At 58.8% G+C, this 12,218-nt stretch overlaps 1 protein-coding gene across 5 annotated transcripts in view; it reads right to left on the reverse strand.

The window, feature by feature from the left end:
* IFT172 (intraflagellar transport 172) overlaps positions 1–12,218 on the reverse strand; it is a 553,694-nt gene that overhangs the window by 43,599 nt on the left and 497,877 nt on the right. The gene's annotated exons all lie outside the window — the stretch shown is intronic.

Raw genomic sequence — 12,218 nt, forward strand, 5'->3', positions numbered from 1 at the left:
AGGAGGACGAGAGTCACAGAGAGAGGAGGACGAGAGTCACAGAGAGAGGAGGTCATAGAGAGAGGAGGACGAGAGTCACAGAGAGAGGAGGACGAGAGTCACAGAGAGAGGAGGTCACAGAGAGAGGAGGACGAGAGTCACAGAGAGAGGAGGACGAGCGTCACAGAGAGAGGAGGACGAGAGTCCCAGAGAGAGGAGGACGAGAGTCACAGAGAGAGGAGGACGAGAGTCACAGAGAGAGGAGGACGAGCGTCACAGAGAGAGGAGGACGAGAGTCCCAGAGAGAGGAGGACGAGAGTCACAGAGAGAGGAGGACGAGCGTCACAGAGAGAGGAGGACGAGAGTCCCAGAGAGAGGAGGACGAGAGTCACAGAGAGAGGAGGACGAGAGTCACAGAGAGAGGAGGACGAGCGTCACAGAGAGAGGAGGACGAGAGTCACAGAGAGAGAAGGTCACAGAGAGAGGAGGACGAGCGTCACAGAGAGAGGAGGACGAGAGTCACAGAGAGAGAAGGTCACAGAGAGAGGAGGACGAGCGTCACAGAGAGAGGAGGACGAGAGTCACAGAGAGAGGAGGACGAGAGTCACAGAGAGAGAAGGTCACAGAGAGAGGAGGACGAGCGTCCCAGAGAGAGGAGGACGAGCGTCCCAGAGAGAGGAGGACGAGAGTCACAGAGAGAGGAGGACGAGAGTCACAGAGAGAGAAGGACGAGAGTCACAGAGAGAGGAGGACGAGAGTCCCAGAGAGAGGAGGACGAGAGTCACAGAGAGAGGAGGACGAGAGTCCCAGAGAGAGGAGGACGAGAGTCACAGAGAGAGGAGGACGAGAGTCCCAGAGAGAGGAGGACGAGAGTCCCAGAGAGAGGAGGACGAGAGTCCCAGAGAGAGGAGGACGAGAGTCACAGAGAGAAAAGGACGAGAGTCACAGAGAGAGGAGGACGAGCGTCACAGAGAGAGGAGGACGAGCGTCACAGAGAGAAAAGGACGAGCGTCACAGAGAGAGGACGACGAGCGTCACAGAGAGAGGAGGACGAGCGTCACAGAGAGAGGAGGACGAGCGTCACAGAGAGAGGAGGACGAGCGTCACAGAGAGAGGAGGACGAGCGTCACAGAGAGAGGAGGACGAGCGTCACAGAGAGAGGAGGACGAGCGTCACAGAGAGAGGACAAGAGTCACAGAGAGAGGAGGACGAGCGTCACAGAGAGAGGAGGTCACAGAGAGAGGAGGACGAGCGTCCCAGAGAGAGGAGGACGAGAGTCACAGAGAGAGGAGGACGAGCGTCACAGAGAGAGGACGACGAGAGTCACAGAGAGAAAAGGACGAGAGTCACAGAGAGAGGAGGACGAGAGTCCCAGAGAGAGGAGGACGAGAGTCACCGAGAGAGGAGGACGAGCGTCCCAGAGAGAGGAGGACAAGAGTCACAGAGAGAGGAGGACGAGAGTCACAGAGAGAGGAGGACGAGCATCACAGAGAGAGGACAAGAGTCACAGAGAGAGCAGGACGAGAGTCACAGAGAGAAAAGGACGAGAGTCACAGAGAGGAGGACGAGAGTCCCAGAGAGAGGAGGATGAGAGTCCCAGAGAGAGGAGGACGAGCGTCCCAGAGAGAGGAGGACGAGCGTCCCAGAGAGAGGAGGACGAGCGTCCCAGAGAGAGGAGGACGAGCGTCCCAGAGAGAGGAGGACGAGAGTCCCAGAGAGAGGAGGACGAGAGTCACAGAGAGAGGAGGACGAGAGTCCCAGAGAGAGGAGGTCACAGAGAGAGGAGGACGAGCGTCCCAGAGAGAGGAGGACGAGAGTCACAGAGAGAGGAGGACGAGCGTCACAGAGAGAGGAGGACGAGAGTCACAGAGAGAAAAGGACGAGAGTCACAGAGAGAGGAGGACGAGAGTCCCAGAGAGAGGAGGACGAGAGTCACAGAGAGAGGAGGACGAGCGTCCCAGAGAGAGGAGGACAAGAGTCACAGAGAGGAGGACGAGAGTCCCAGAGAGAGGAGGATGAGAGTCCCAGAGAGAGGAGGACGAGCGTCCCAGAGAGAGGAGGACGAGCGTCCCAGAGAGAGGAGGTCATAGAGAGAGGAGGACGAGAGTCACAGAGAGAGGAGGACGAGAGTCACAGAGAGAGGAGGACGAGAGTCACAGAGAGAGGAGGACGAGAGTCACAGAGAGAGGAGGACGAGAGTCACAGAGAGAGGAGGACGAGAGTCACAGAGAGAGGAGGTCACAGAGAGAGGAGGACGAGAGTCACAGAGAGAGGAGGAGGTCACAGAGAGAGGAGGACGAGAGTCACAGAGAGAGGAGGAGGTCACAGAGAGAGGAGGACGAGAGTCACAGAGAGAGGAGGAGGTCACAGAGAGAGGAGGACGAGAGTCACAGAGAGAGGAGGAGGTCACAGAGAGAGGAGGACGAGAGTCACAGAGAGAGGAGGACGAGAGTCACAGAGAGAGGAGGTCACAGAGAGAGGAGGACGAGAGTCACAGAGAGAGGAGGACGAGAGTCACAGAGAGAGGAGGACGAGAGTCACAGAGAGAGGTCGTCACAGAGAGAGGAGGACGAGAGTCACAGAGAGAGGAGGACGAGAGTCACAGAGAGAGGAGGACGAGAGTCACAGAGAGAGGAGGACGAGAGTCACAGAGAGAGAAGGTCACAGAGAGAGGAGGACGAGAGTCACAGAGAGAGGAGGACGAGCGACCCAGAGAGAGGAGGACGAGAGTCACAGAGAGAGAAGGTCACAGAGAGAGGAGGACGAGAGTCACAGAGAGAGGACAAGAGTCACAGAGAGAGCAGGACGAGAGTCACAGAGAGAAAAGGACGAGAGTCACAGAGAGAGCAGGACGAGAGTCACAGAGAGAGGAGGACGAGAGTCACAGAGAGAGGAGGACGAGAGTCACAGAGAGAGGAGGACGAGAGTCACAGAGAGAAAAGGACGAGAGTCACAGAGAGAGGAGGACGAGAGTCACAGAGAGAGGAGGACGAGCGTCCCAGAGAGAGGAGGACGAGCGTCCCAGAGAGAGGAGGACGAGAGTCACAGAGAGAGGAGGACGAGCGTCCCAGAGAGAGGAGGACGAGCGTCCCAGAGAGAGGAGGACGAGAGTCACAGAGAGAGGAGGACGAGAGTCACAGAGAGAGGAGGACGAGAGTCACAGAGAGAGGAGGACGAGCGTCACAGAGAGAGGACAAGAGTCACAGAGAGAGGAGGACGAGCGTCACAGAGAGAGGAGGACGAGAGTCACAGAGAGAGGAGGACGAGCGTCCCAGAGAGAGGAGGACGAGAGTCACAGAGAGAGGAGGACGAGAGTCACAGAGAGAGGAGGACGAGAGTCACAGAGAGAGGAGGACGAGAGTCACAGAGAGAAAAGGACGAGAGTCACAGAGAGAGCAGGACGAGAGTCACAGAGAGAGGAGGACGAGAGTCACAGAGAGAGGAGGACGAGAGTCACAGAGAGAAAAGGACGAGAGTCACAGAGAGGAGGACGAGAGTCACAGAGAGAGGAGGACGAGCGTCCCAGAGAGAGGAGGACGAGCGTCCCAGAGAGAGGAGGACGAGAGTCCCAGAGAGAGGAGGACGAGCGTCCCAGAGAGAGGAGGACGAGAGTCACAGAGAGAGGAGGACGAGAGTCACAGAGAGAGGACAAGAGTCACAGAGAGAGCAGGACGAGAGTCACAGAGAGAAAAGGACGAGAGTCACAGAGAGAGCAGGACGAGAGTCACAGAGAGAGGAGGACGAGAGTCACAGAGAGAGGAGGACGAGAGTCACAGAGAGAAAAGGACGAGAGTCACAGAGAGAGGAGGACGAGCGTCCCAGAGAGAGGAGGACGAGCGTCCCAGAGAGAGGAGGACGAGCGTCCCAGAGAGAGGAGGACGAGCGTCCCAGAGAGAGGAGGACGAGCGTCCCAGAGAGAGGAGGACGAGCGTCCCAGAGAGAGGAGGTCATAGAGAGAGGAGGACGAGAGTCAGAGAGAGGAGGACGAGAGTCACAGAGAGAGGAGGACGAGAGTCACAGAGAGAGGAGGACGAGAGTCACAGAGAGAGGAGGACGAGAGTCACAGAGAGAGGAGGACGAGAGTCACAGAGAGAGGAGGACGAGAGTCACAGAGAGAGGAGGACGAGAGTCACAGAGAGAGGAGGACGAGAGTCACAGAGAGAGGAGGACGAGAGTCACAGAGAGAGGAGGACGAGAGTCACAGAGAGAGGAGGACGAGAGTCACAGAGAGAGGAGGACGAGAGTCACAGAGAGAGGAGGTCACAGAGAGAGGAGGACGAGCGTCCCAGAGAGAGGAGGACGAGCGTCCCAGAGAGAGGAGGACGAGCGTCCCAGAGAGAGGAGGACGAGCGTCCCAGAGAGAGGAGGACGAGCGTCCCAGAGAGAGGAGGTCATAGAGAGAGGAGGACGAGAGTCACAGAGAGAGGAGGACGAGAGTCACAGAGAGAGGAGGACGAGAGTCACAGAGAGAGGAGGACGAGAGTCACAGAGAGAGGAGGTCACAGAGAGAGGAGGACGAGAGTCACAGAGAGAGGAGGACGAGAGTCACAGAGAGAGGAGGACGAGAGTCACAGAGAGAGGAGGACGAGAGTCACAGAGAGAGGAGGTCACAGAGAGAGGAGGTCACAGAGAGAGGAGGACGAGAGTCACAGAGAGAGGAGGAGGTCACAGAGAGAGGAGGACGAGAGTCACAGAGAGAGGAGGACGAGAGTCACAGAGAGAGGAGGTCACAGAGAGAGGAGGACGAGCGTCACAGAGAGAGGAGGACGAGCGTCCCAGAGAGAGGAGGACGAGAGTCCCAGAGAGAGGAGGACGAGAGTCCCAGAGAGAGGAGGACGAGAGTCCCAGAGAGAGGAGGACGAGAGTCCCAGAGAGAGGAGGACGAGAGTCCCAGAGAGAGGAGGTCACAGAGTCACAGAGAGAGAAGGTCACAGAGAGAGGAGGACGAGCGTCCCAGAGAGAGGAGGACGAGAGTCACAGAGAGAGGAGGACGAGCGTCACAGAGAGAGGAGGACGAGCGTCACAGAGAGAGAAGGTCACAGAGAGAGGAGGACGAGCGTCACAGAGAGAGGAGGACGAGCGTCACAGAGAGAGGAGGACGAGAGTCCCAGAGAGAGGAGGACGAGAGTCCCAGAGAGAGGAGGACGAGAGTCACAGAGAGAGGAGGACGAGAGTCCCAGAGAGAGGAGGACGAGAGTCCCAGAGAGAGGAGGACGAGCGTCCCAGAGAGAGGAGGACGAGAGTCACAGAGAGAGGAGGACGAGAGTCCCAGAGAGAGGAGGACGAGAGTCCCAGAGAGAGGAGGACGAGAGTCACAGAGAGAGGAGGACGAGCGTCCCAGAGAGAGGAGGACGAGAGTCACAGAGAGAGGAGGACGAGAGTCACAGAGAGAGGAGGACGAGAGTCACAGAGAGAGGAGGACGAGAGTCACAGAGAGAGGAGGACGAGAGTCACAGAGAGAGGAGGACGAGAGTCACAGAGAGAGGAGGTCACAGAGAGAGGAGGACGAGAGTCACAGAGAGAGGAGGAGGTCACAGAGAGAGGAGGACGAGAGTCACAGAGAGAGGAGGAGGTCACAGAGAGAGGAGGACGAGAGTCACAGAGAGAGGAGGACGAGAGTCACAGAGAGAGGAGGTCACAGAGAGAGGAGGACGAGCGTCACAGAGAGAGGAGGTCACAGAGAGAGGAGGACGAGCGTCACAGAGAGAGGAGGACGAGCGTCCCAGAGAGAGGAGGACGAGAGTCCCAGAGAGAGGAGGACGAGAGTCCCAGAGAGAGGAGGTCACAGAGTCACAGAGAGAGGAGGTCACAGAGTCACAGAGAGAGGAGGTCACAGAGTCACAGAGAGAGGAGGTCACAGAGTCACAGAGAGAGAAGGTCACAGAGAGAGGAGGACGAGCGTCCCAGAGAGAGGAGGACGAGAGTCACAGAGAGAGGAGGACGAGCGTCACAGAGAGAGGAGGACGAGAGTCACAGAGAGAGAAGGTCACAGAGAGAGGAGGACGAGCGTCACAGAGAGAGGAGGACGAGAGTCCCAGAGAGAGGAGGACGAGAGTCACAGAGAGAGAAGGACGAGAGTCACAGAGAGAGGAGGACGAGAGTCCCAGAGAGAGGAGGACGAGAGTCACAGAGAGAGGAGGACGAGCGTCACAGAGAGAGGAGGACGAGAGTCAGAGAGAAAAGGACGAGAGTCACAGAGAGAAAAGGACGAGAGTCACAGAGAGAGGAGGACGAGCGTCACAGAGAGAGGAGGACGAGAGTCCCAGAGAGAGGAGGACGAGAGTCCCAGAGAGAGGAGGACGAGAGTCCCAGAGAGAGGAGGACGAGAGTCCCAGAGAGAGGAGGACGAGAGTCACAGAGAGAGGAGGACGAGAGTCACAGAGAGAGGAGGACGAGAGTCACAGAGAGAGAAGGTCACAGAGAGAGGAGGACGAGCGTCACAGAGAGAGGACAAGAGACACAGAGAGAGGAGGACGAGCGTCACAGAGAGCAGGACGAGAGTCACAGAGAGAGGAGGACGAGCGTCACAGAGAGCAGGACGAGAGTCACAGAGAGCAGGACGAGAGTCACAGAGAGAGGAGGACGAGCGTCACAGAGAGAGGACGAGAGTCACAGAGAGAGGACGAGAGTCACAGAGAGAGGACGAGAGTCACAGAGAGAGGAGGACGAGAGTCACAGAGAGAGGACGAGAGTCACAGAGAGAGGAGGACGAGCGTCACAGAGAGAGGAGGACGAGCGTCACAGAGAGAGGACAAGAGTCACAGAGAGAGGAGGACGAGCGTCACAGAGAGAGGAGGACGAGAGTCACAGAGAGAGGAGGACGAGCGTCCCAGAGAGAGGAGGACGAGAGTCACAGAGAGAGGAGGACGAGAGTCACAGAGAGAGGAGGACGAGCGTCCCAGAGAGAGGAGGACGAGAGTCACAGAGAGAGGAGGACGAGCGTCCCAGAGAGAGGAGGACGAGCGACCCAGAGAGAGGAGGACGAGCGTCCCAGAGAGAGGAGGACGAGCGTCCCAGAGAGAGGAGGACGAGAGTCACAGATAGAGGAGGACGAGAGTCACAGATAGAGGAGGCCGAGAGTCCCAGAGAGAGGAGGACGAGAGTCACAGAGAGAGGAGGACGAGAGTCACAGAGAGAGGAGGACGAGCGACCCAGAGAGAGGAGGACGAGCGTCCCAGAGAGAGGAGGACGAGCGTCCCAGAGAGAGGAGGACGAGCGTCCCAGAGAGAGGAGGACGAGAGTCACAGATAGAGGAGGACGAGAGTCACAGATAGAGGAGGCCGAGAGTCCCAGAGAGAGGAGGACGAGAGTCACAGAGAGAGGAGGACGAGAGTCACAGAGAGAGGAGGCCGAGAGTCACAGATAGAGGAGGCCGAGAGTCCCAGAGAGAGGAGGACGAGCGTCCCAGAGAGAGGAGGACGAGCGTCCCAGAGAGAGGAGGACGAGAGTCACAGAGAGAGGACAAGAGTCACAGAGAGAGGAGGACGAGAGTCACAGAGAGAAAAGGACGAGAGTCACAGAGAGAGCAGGACGAGAGTCACAGAGAGAGGAGGACGAGAGTCACAGAGAGAGGAGGACGAGAGTCACAGAGAGAAAAGGACGAGAGTCACAGAGAGGAGGACGAGAGTCACAGAGAGAGGAGGACGAGCGTCCCAGAGAGAGGAGGACGAGCGTCCCAGAGAGAGGAGGACGAGCGTCCCAGAGAGAGGAGGACGAGAGTCCCAGAGAGAGGAGGACGAGCGTCCCAGAGAGAGGAGGACGAGAGTCACAGAGAGAGGAGGACGAGAGTCACAGAGAGAGGAGGACGAGAGTCACAGAGAGAGGACAAGAGTCACAGAGAGAGCAGGACGAGAGTCACAGAGAGAAAAGGACGAGAGTCACAGAGAGAGCAGGACGAGAGTCACAGAGAGAGGAGGACGAGAGTCACAGAGAGAGGAGGACGAGAGTCACAGAGAGAGGAGGACGAGCGTCCCAGAGAGAGGAGGACGAGCGTCCCAGAGAGAGGAGGACGAGAGTCACAGAGAGAGGAGGACGAGAGTCACAGAGAGAGGAGGACGAGAGTCACAGAGAGAGGAGGACGAGCGTCCCAGAGAGAGGAGGACGAGAGTCACAGAGAGAGGAGGACGAGAGTCACAGAGAGAGGAGGACGAGAGTCACAGAGAGAGGAGGTCACAGAGAGAGGAGGACGAGCGTCCCAGAGAGAGGAGGACGAGCGTCCCAGAGAGAGGAGGTCATAGAGAGAGGAGGACGAGAGTCACAGAGAGAGGAGGACGAGAGTCACAGAGAGAGGAGGACGAGAGTCACAGAGAGAGGAGGACGAGAGTCACAGAGAGAGGAGGACGAGAGTCACAGAGAGAGGAGGACGAGAGTCACAGAGAGAGGAGGTCACAGAGAGAGGAGGACGAGAGTCACAGAGAGAGGAGGACGAGAGTCACAGAGAGAGGAGGACGAGAGTCACAGAGAGAGGAGGACGAGAGTCACAGAGAGAGGAGGACGAGAGTCACAGAGAGAGGAGGACGAGAGTCACAGAGAGAGGAGGTCACAGAGAGAGGAGGACGAGAGTCACAGAGAGAGGAGGAGGTCACAGAGAGAGGAGGACGAGAGTCACAGAGAGAGGAGGACGAGAGTCACAGAGAGAGGAGGTCACAGAGAGAGGAGGACGAGCGTCACAGAGAGAGGAGGACGAGCGTCCCAGAGAGAGGAGGACGAGAGTCCCAGAGAGAGGAGGACGAGAGTCCCAGAGAGAGGAGGACGAGAGTCCCAGAGAGAGGAGGTCACAGAGTCACAGAGAGAGAAGGTCACAGAGAGAGGAGGACGAGCGTCCCAGAGAGAGGAGGACGAGAGTCACAGAGAGAGGAGGACGAGCGTCACAGAGAGAGGAGGACGAGCGTCACAGAGAGAGAAGGTCACAGAGAGAGGAGGACGAGCGTCACAGAGAGCGGAGGACGAGCGTCACAGAGAGAGGAGGACGAGAGTCCCAGAGAGAGGAGGACGAGAGTCCCAGAGAGAGGAGGACGAGAGTCCCAGAGAGAGGAGGACGAGAGTCACAGAGAGAGGAGGACGAGAGTCCCAGAGAGAGGAGGACGAGAGTCACAGAGAGAGGAGGACGAGCGTCCCAGAGAGAGGAGGACGAGAGTCACAGAGAGAGGAGGACGAGAGTCACAGAGAGAGGAGGACGAGAGTCACAGAGAGAGGAGGACGAGAGTCACAGAGAGAGGAGGACGAGAGTCACAGAGAGAGGAGGACGAGAGTCACAGAGAGAGGAGGACGAGAGTCACAGAGAGAGGAGGTCACAGAGAGAGGAGGACGAGAGTCACAGAGAGAGGAGGAGGTCACAGAGAGAGGAGGACGAGAGTCACAGAGAGAGGAGGTCACAGAGAGAGGAGGACGAGCGTCACAGAGAGAGGAGGTCACAGAGAGAGGAGGACGAGCGTCACAGAGAGAGGAGGACGAGCGTCCCAGAGAGAGGAGGACGAGCGTCCCAGAGAGAGGAGGACGAGAGTCCCAGAGAGAGGAGGACGAGAGTCCCAGAGAGAGGAGGTCACAGAGTCACAGAGAGAGAAGGTCACAGAGAGAGGAGGACGAGCGTCCCAGAGAGAGGAGGACGAGAGTCACAGAGAGAGGAGGACGAGCGTCACAGAGAGAGGAGGACGAGAGTCACAGAGAGAGAAGGTCACAGAGAGAGGAGGACGAGCGTCACAGAGAGAGGAGGACGAGAGTCCCAGAGAGAGGAGGACGAGAGTCCCAGAGAGAGGAGGACGAGAGTCCCAGAGAGAGGAGGACGAGAGTCCCAGAGAGAGGAGGACGAGAGTCCCAGAGAGAGGAGGACGAGAGTCCCAGAGAGAGGAGGACGAGAGTCCCAGAGAGAGGAGGACGAGAGTCCCAGAGAGAGGAGGACGAGAGTCCCAGAGAGAGGAGGACGAGCGTCACAGAGAGAGGAGGACGAGAGTCCCAGAGAGAGGAGGACGAGAGTCACAGAGAGAAGAGGACGAGAGTCACAGAGAGAGGAGGACGAGCGTCACAGAGAGAGGAGGACGAGAGTCCCAGAGAGAGGAGGACGAGCGTCCCAGAGAGAGGAGGACGAGCGTCCCAGAGAGAGGAGGACGAGCGTCCCAGAGAGAGGAGGACGAGAGTCACAGAGAGAGGAGGACGAGAGTCACAGAGAGAGGAGGACGAGAGTCACAGAGAGAGGAGGACGAGCGTCACAGAGAGAGGAGGACGAGAGTCACAGAGAGAGGAGGACGAGAGTCACAGAGAGAGGAGGACGAGAGTCACAGAGAGAGGAGGACGAGAGTCACAGAGAGAGGAGGACGAGAGTCACAGAGAGAGGAGGACGAGAGTCACAGAGAGAGGAGGACGAGCGTCCCAGAGAGAGGAGGACGAGAGTCCCAGAGAGAGGAGGACGAGAGTCCCAGAGAGAGGAGGACGAGAGTCCCAGAGAGAGGAGGACGAGAGTCCCAGAGAGAGGAGGACGAGAGTCCCAGAGAGAGGAGGACGAGCGCCACAGAGAGAGGAGGACGAGCGCCACAGAGAGAGGAGGACGAGAGTCACAGAGAGAGGAGGACGAGAGTCACAGAGAGAGGAGGTCCCAGGGAGAGGAGGACGAGAGTCCCAGGGAGAGGAGGACGAGAGTCCCAGGGAGAGGAGGACGAGAGTCCCAGAGAGAGGTGGACGAGAGTCCCAGAGAGAGGAGGACGAGAGTCCCAGAGAGAGGAGGACGAGAGTCCCAGAGAGAGGAGGACGAGAGTCCCAGAGAGAGGAGGACGAGAGTCCCAGAGAGAGGAGGACGAGAGTCCCAGAGAGAGGAGGACGAGCGTCCCAGAGAGAGGAGGACGAGCGTCCCAGAGAGAGGAGGACGAGCGTCACAGAGAGAGGAGGACGAGAGTCCCAGAGAGAGGAGGACGAGGAGCGTCCCAGAGAGAGGAGGACGAGGAGCGTCCCAGAGAGAGGAGGACGAGGAGCGTCCCAGAGAGAGGAGGACGAGGAGCGTCCCAGAGAGAGGAGGACGAGGAGCGTCCCAGAGAGAGGAGGACGAGGAGCGTCCCAGAGAGAGGAGGACGAGGAGCGTCCCAGAGAGAGGAGGACGAGGAGCGTCCCAGAGAGAGGAGGACGAGGAGCGTCCCAGAGAGAGGAGGACGAGGAGCGTCCCAGAGAGAGGAGGACGAGAGTCCCAGAGAGAGGAGGACGAGAGTCCCAGAGAGAGGAGGACGAGAGTCCCAGAGAGAGGAGGACGAGAGTCCCAGAGAGAGGAGGACGAGAGTCCCAGAGAGAGGAGGACGAGCGTCACAGAGAGAGGAGGACGAGCGTCACAGAGAGAGGAGGACGAGCGTCACAGAGAGAGGAGGACGAGCGTCACAGAGAGAGGAGGACGAGCGTCCCAGAGAGAGGAGGACGAGCGTCCCAGAGAGAGGAGGACGAGCGTCCCAGAGAGAGGAGGACGAGCGTCCCAGAGAGAGGAGGACGAGCGTCCCAGAGAGAGGAGGACGAGAGTCACAGAGAGAGGAGGACGAGAGTCACAGAGAGAGGAGGACGAGAGTCACAGAGAGAGGAGGACGAGCGTCACTGAGAGAGGAGGACGAGCGTCACAGAGAGGAGGACGAGCGTCACAGAGAGGAGGACGAGCGTCACAGAGAGAGGAGGACGAGCGTCCAAGAGAGAGGAGGACGAGCGTCCAAGAGAGAGGAGGACGAGCGTCCAAGAGAGAGGAGGACGAGAGTCACAGAGAGAGGAGGACGAGCGTCACAGAGAGAGGAGGACGAGCGTCACAGAGAGAGGAGGACGAGCGTCACAGAGAGAGGAGGACGAGCGTCACAGAGAGAGGAAGACGAGCGTCACAGAGAGAGGAAGACGAGAGTCCCAGAGAGAGGAGGACGAGAGTCCCAGAGAGAGGAGGACGAGCGTCCCAGAGAGAGGAGGACGAGAGTCACAGAGAGAGGAGGACGAGCGTCACAGAGAGAGGAGGACGAGCGTCACAGAGAGAGGAGGACGAGCGTCACAGAGAGAGGAGGACGAGCGTCACAGAGAGAGGAGGACGAGCGTCACAGAGAGAGGAGGACGAGCGTCACAGAGAGAGGAGGACGAGCGTCACAGAGAGAGGAGGACGAGCGTCAGAGAGAGGAGGACGAGAGTCACAGAGAGAGGAGGACGAGCGTCCCAGAGAGAGGAGGACGAGCGTCCCAGAGAGAGGAGGACGAGCGTCCCAGAGAGAGGAGGACGAGAGTCCCAGAGAGAGGAGGACG

The sequence above is a fragment of the Pseudophryne corroboree genome, chromosome 4 (assembly GCF_028390025.1).
Source record: "Pseudophryne corroboree isolate aPseCor3 chromosome 4, aPseCor3.hap2, whole genome shotgun sequence".
NCBI classification, from domain to species: domain Eukaryota; kingdom Metazoa; phylum Chordata; class Amphibia; order Anura; family Myobatrachidae; genus Pseudophryne; species Pseudophryne corroboree.